The 6,319-nt window shown below is 47.3% G+C and overlaps 1 pseudogene; it reads left to right on the top strand.

Moving 5' to 3' along the window:
- The first annotated feature begins 243 nt into the window (after window positions 1–243).
- Window positions 244–3,830, top strand: LOC127198771 (60S ribosomal protein L10a-like; annotated as a pseudogene).
- Window positions 3,831–6,319: the final 2,489 nt, after the last annotated feature.

Genomic DNA, 6,319 nt, shown 5'->3' on the forward strand with positions numbered 1-6,319 from the left:
TGGAGCTGTGAGCCTCCAAAATGGCTGGGTGAGCAAAGAGTTATGATGTGGGGAGTCAGAAAGAAGCACCCCTCCCAACATTCATGGTTGTGAAGAGAATATGGACACCGTAAACACACCGAAGCAAAAGAACTACTGTGGAGCTGAAAAGGCCACATGCTTCCAAGGACTAATGAGTCAGAAGCAAACCAACCAAGCACCTGCTGCTCAGTGCCACCTCCTCCCAAGGATGCCAGTCGGGTGATGGCTGCTTACATGCTGCGAGATGCTGTGACAGAAGGCACTGAATCGCTGCGTACTGAGTATTGTCCAAGAAACCAAGTGCTTTGGATGAGCATCAGAACTGCTGGCTGCTCGCTACTCAGAGCAGAGCATACTGCAGGCTCCACTGGAGCCCCAGTGCTGGTATTAATAAGTGTTTCCATGGCATTTGTTGGTTTACAAGGATCCTTCCGAACACAACTATCCCAGAAGTGGCAGGACAAAATGTAAATGCATCTGCCTTCCCTTCTGCCTGCCATCATTTGAGGCAGGAGTCCTGGTCTACCATATACCTTGAGAGCCTAGAGCCTTTCTATATTGAAGAGGCCCACACTCACTGTTCTGCCACTCTCCCCTCCACATTTCCAGGCCTGTTCACAACACACTCCATCTGCTTACCCACTTATTCACTCAGTAAACACGTGTTGAGCACTGACTGTGTGCATTACATTTGGCACCAAGATACAGCAGTGATTAAGAGCGAGACAAAGATCTCTTTCCTCGTGGGACTTGAGTAAGATAAGGAGTTAGATAAACAGACAAATATTTAATGCTATAAATAAAAGCGGAGCTGAGTAACTGGCAGAAATAAACAGTGGATTTGATTCTAGATCCAGAAGACAAAGGTTCTTATTTAAGCAAGAGTCTAAGTGGAACGAAGGGTCATGTTGGCCATGCAAAGGCCCTGCGGTGGGATCATAGTGCATGTAGAGAAACAGCAAGCCCAACTAGGACAGGCAGGAACCAGGGAGGGAGAGTGTTGCTATGGCAACATACAGCCAAAAGCCAGAGTGGACCCTCTTCCTGAATACCTGCAATGGACATGTGTCAGGTGGTTCCTGTGACCTTGCCTAGCAGCTGCTCTGCAGTGTCTCTATCAGACATGCTTGTGGATTTTCATCCAAAGTCCATGAAGGCTCCTGGGATTTTTTTTTTCAGATCCCTGTGGCTTCCATTCATTCTCATGCTCTAGCATCCTAGTTTATCTGGATGCCCCCTTTGAAGCCAAATATGTGGCTGAACCTTCCCCTATCCATGCCACGAGCTGGTAAACCACCCAAGTCCTCAGCTGTCCTTGCTTTATTTTCCGTTGGTGGTGCAGCAATCAGATCAGTCTTACTCCGTGACCCATCTTTGAGGAAGGCACACATTCACTTCACAGTCATTGATCCAGTCATTTAACATTCTGTCTGTCTGTCTGTCTGTCTGTCTGTCTGTCTGTCTGTCTCTCTCTCTCTCTCTCTCTCTCTCTCTCTCTCTCTCTCTCTCTCTCTCTCTCTCTCTCTCTCTCTCTCTGCCTGTGAGAGTGCACATGCACAAGCAAGAACAGGTGGAGGTGAACCTCCCCCATTGTTCCTCAGGCACCATCCATTTATTTCTGAAAGACCCAGAGCTCACCAATTTGACTAGACCAGCCTGCCAGTGAGTCTCAAGGGTTTTCCAGTATCTACTTCCTCAGTACTAGAATAAGCCTGTGCTACCATGCATAGCTTTGTACATGGGTGCTGGAGACTGAACTCAAGTCCATGTGCTTGTGAGGCAGGCGTTTTAACAACTGGTCATCTCCCTAGCCACTAATTTATCTTTCTGAAAGAGTTATAACCTACTGCAAACTAGACATTGACTTGGAGGCTGGAGAGAGCCTAGGACATCAGCAAGCCTGTGCACTGAAAGTGGTGATATGAGGAGGAAGTGCCACACAAAAGCACAAGTGCCATAAAAGCAAAGGCAGAAAGCAATGATTGCCTCTTGCTTGAGAAGATGGGAATGCTTTCCAGTGGGGACTAGCATGTCAGTGGGCACTAAAGGATATGTAGGAGTCTACTAAAGACAAAACAGAGAGGAGGTAAGGATAATGCTTCCCACCTTGGTAAAATGTTATCGCCATGAGACATTTGGCAATTCAAAGAGACATTCTGAGTGATATGACTATGGACAAGAATACTGCCTTCCGGTAGACAAAGGTCAAAGGTGGAGTTCAACATCTTATGATGCAGAATATTCCACCCCTCTTAGGGGGATCCTCACTTGGCTTAATATACAGCTGGACACAGAGACCCCATTCGGGTTAAAGAGACCACTGTATAAAGGCATCAACTTGTACATGGGGCAGGCAGGTTGAGAGCCAGTGTGGAACAGCTATGAAAGAAATGGAATCAGAGGGGCAGATGAGGCTGTGGGCTCCATCAGCCAGAGAAGCTTGCTCCCAGACAACAGAGCCAATTAAAGAGAGGCTCAGGTAGGGGGAAGCAACAGCTGGCAATTACTGAGCCTCAGCTTTGCTCAGGGCTGGTGCTTTATGTAACTTCCAGGGGTGGGGAGGGAGGGACAGGGGAGAGAGAAGGAGAGAGAGAGAGAGAGAGAAAGAGAGAGAGAGAGAGAGAGAGAGAGAGAGAGAGAGAGAGGTTGTTTCTGAATTAGAGATCAGAAAACAAGAAGTCAAATCTCAGAAGAGGAAGGAAGACTGTCTGCTGTCTGTTCAAGGTCACCAGAGAATCATCAGCAAAGGATTCTGGTTCAAGTGGAGCTCAGTCTGACTCCTGAGCCAGACACTTGGAGCAGACAGTCAGCCTCTAAGCCTGACCTCAGATGGAGCTGAGAATATACAATGGCCACGATAGAAAGCTCCCCATGGCTACATTACTCTGTAGGAACCTGGCCTATGGGGGCACACAGAGACTGAACCACCAACCAAGGACCAAGCATGGCTAGAATTAGACTCTCTACACATATGTACAGATGTGCAGCTTCGTCAACAGATGGGTCCCCTAACAATGGGAGTAGGGGCCTTCTCTGATCTGTTGCCTGCCTCTAGATCCCTTTCCCTTAGCTGAGCTGCCTGTCCAACCTCAGTTGGAGAGGATGCCATTGGTCCTACTGAGACTTGAGGTGCCAGGGTGGGTTGGTACACCTGGTGGGAGGCAGTCCTCTTCTCTGAGAAAGAGAGTCAAGAATGGGGGAGGGATGTGTGAGAGTGGGACGGGGAGGAGGGGAGGGAGGTGGCTGGGATCAGGCTGTAAAGTGATTAAATAAATAAAAATATAGGCTTAAATCCACTCCTCAACCCCACGTTCTCAGTGTGCATCCTGGGGGTGACCAGAAGCACTGTGATGAGACCAAGACCATGGATACCCCTACATTGACATCAAGGCACTAAAGAAACTTCATAAGAACAAGAAGTTGGTTAAAAAAAAAAAAAAAAACAAAAAAACCCAAAATACTAGCCAAGAAGTATGATGCCTTTTTGGCCTCAGAGTCTCCGGTCAAGCAGATCCTACATATCCTGGGCCCAGGCCTAACCAAGGCTGGCAAGTTCCTTTCTCTGCTGACACACAATAGAAACATGGTGATCAAAGTTGATGAGGTAAAAGTCTATGATCAAGTTCCAGATGAAGAAAGTGCTGTGTCTGGCTGTTGCTGTTGGCCACATGAAGATGACTGATGATGAGCTGTTCTACAACATCCACCTGGCTGTCAATTTCTTGGTGTCCTTGCTCAAGAGGAACTGGTGAAACGTCCAGGCTATGGACATTAAGAGCACTATAGGCAAGCCCCACCATCTGTACTAAGATGCCCCCCAATAAACCTTAGCACCACCATCGCCCCTAAGAAATAAATAAATAAATAAATAAATAAATAAATAAATAAATATTTAAATCAGAAAGAAAAAGAAAAATCCCATGAGTGATCTGAGCACAGCAAAAGCCTGAGGAGGAAGTAGATGCTGGTGACACAAAGTCAGCCAATAATCAGGTGACACTAGTTCTGGGCTTCTACTGCCTGTCAGGGTCTGTGTCTCTATTTCCAGGAAGCATCAGCAGTTGCTGGTCTTTCCATCCTCTTCCTTCCCCTCTCTTCTTTTCTCTCTCCTTCCCTTCCTTCCTCCCCTTCCTTCCCTTCTCTCTCCTTGCCTCCTTCCCCATGCCCCCTTCTCTGCCCTTTTCTTAACTCTCCTCTTCCCTTCTCAACCCTTCCCTTTCCTAGTTTCCCTTCCTCTCTTCCCTTCTCTTTTTTCTGCCCTTCTCCCATTCTTTCCTACTACCTTCCCTCTTTCCTCCCCACTTCTTCCATTTTCTTCTTTTTCTTTTCCTCTGTCTTTGGGTATGTTTTCAAACTAGGATATACTTACCAAACTTGACTCCTTTGCCCTAGCACATATACAGACTGTACTCCCCACCTGCCTTTATAGAGCTGTGACTGAATTCTGGCAATAAATACTGAAAAAAAAAAATAGCATCTATTTCAATGGACCGTGACCTAGGACAAGCTACGATGTGTTCTTCCTGCTCAGTTATCTCATCCTGTGCCTTCCAGATGACACTGTGCAGAGATTTTACTCAGCGGAGGCTCAGGATAGGGGGCATACAGGGTACTCAGTCACAGGAAAGCAGCAGTCAACTCACTTCTTCTACACTGGGCATAGGGTGTGAATGGCCAAGTACTATAAGATTAAACTATTAAGGTTTCCAAGTTGACTTGGAACAGCAGAGAGACTTTCCTGCTGACCCACTGTGGGAAACAGAGAGAAGGCATGTATGTCTCACAGATTTAAGGGCCGCTGCAGGCACAAAATGCTCAAGAAAATGGCTTTGTACACAGAAATTCTAAATCAACAGATTCAGCCTTCCTCTGGCCTGTTCTATGCTCCATGCTCCATGGTCCCCACTGTGCAGTGCTGTTACTGACCCCTTGAGAGCAGACATGCAGACATACAGTTGGGAGGCACATGGAGAAAGGCCTTGCCCCTCTGCCTACCAGTGGCTTCCATGGAAGCCAATGCTTGATGACTTCCTGTGACTGACGTGCAAGAAAGGCTGTCAAGCTGCATCTTCTGACTTGGTTTCTTTCTACTTAAGTCAGATTTGTTTGTAGAGAAGGGAGATTGTTGAGTGGGAAAACAAAGTATATTAAAGGAAGGGAAGGTGTACTGAGAAGAACAGCTCAGATCCATCATGCACTGGACAGCTTTGTCCTTTCTGCACAGGGCTGGTTTCTGACTTCCACAGGCCTTGGGCTACAGGTGGAGGGCTAGAGGTCAGAGAGCAGCCAACTTTCTCAATTTGTCCAAAGACCTACCTAGGAAGCAAGCATCTCACTCACCCCTTCTGTTCAGACCAAATTCCACACGCAGTCATTCTATTTCTCAGGGTCCCTCGTCCCTCTTCTGCCTCTCCACACCATGTCTAGTAGAGTCTCCAGGGCAGAAACACAGCCCTGTAGCAGCCTTGGTGTTCCAGGCTCCTGAGAAGGAGCCACGCTGGCCCCCTGAACACCTCCTGCATTTCCCCTCTTCAAGGTTAACACCATAAAAACACACATCTCCTTGCCTCCGACTCAGCCAATTTCCATGTGGAGTTAACGCTGCTCTCTCTGCCTCTCCTGCTTGGCGTTGCTAAATGCCATTCCCTGTGGCACTCAGTACAAGCCTGCAGGGAGAAAATAACACAGAATTAACCTTGAACATAGGTGTGGGGGTGAACAAAACAACCTTACCAAGACTAGAATAATAAAGGGCCAGTAATCACCCCCTTAATGTTATCTCTCTGGGGGGCCATGTGGGGGGAAAAACCAATGCTGGATTTTTGCCTTTGATAATAGGACTTAGGGCCTGGATTAGTTACTCCCCTTCTTTCCACCCTCATGTCCAGGCAGTGCTGGCAAACATGCCAGCTAAGAAACAGAAATTAGCAGCCTTGGCATCTGTCGCCCAGGAACCAAGCATGGTAGGACAGCCTAGTCAGGAGCCAAAGCTAGCTCCAGGAGCCTGAGACCTTGGCACATATATGTTGGGATTTCAAGGCCAGCCTTCACATGGTTCAGTATAGCTCAGTGGTTTACTGCAAGTCCAACTGACTCCCTTTGCCTTCTCGAATTTCTATTTCATGAGTCTAAACCTTAGAGCAACCTTTAAAGTCAGACACCCTCATTAATGAGACAGTCATGCAAAATCAGATAGTAGAATGGACTCATTTCCAAGAGGCACGTGAACCATATACAGGCTATAAACAGTGAGTGACTCTTAACTCTATGGCCAACTTGTCATGGCTTTGTCCTTCAA

The sequence above is a fragment of the Acomys russatus genome, chromosome 14 (genome assembly GCF_903995435.1).
Source record: "Acomys russatus chromosome 14, mAcoRus1.1, whole genome shotgun sequence".
In the NCBI taxonomy this organism is placed as follows: domain Eukaryota; kingdom Metazoa; phylum Chordata; class Mammalia; order Rodentia; family Muridae; genus Acomys; species Acomys russatus.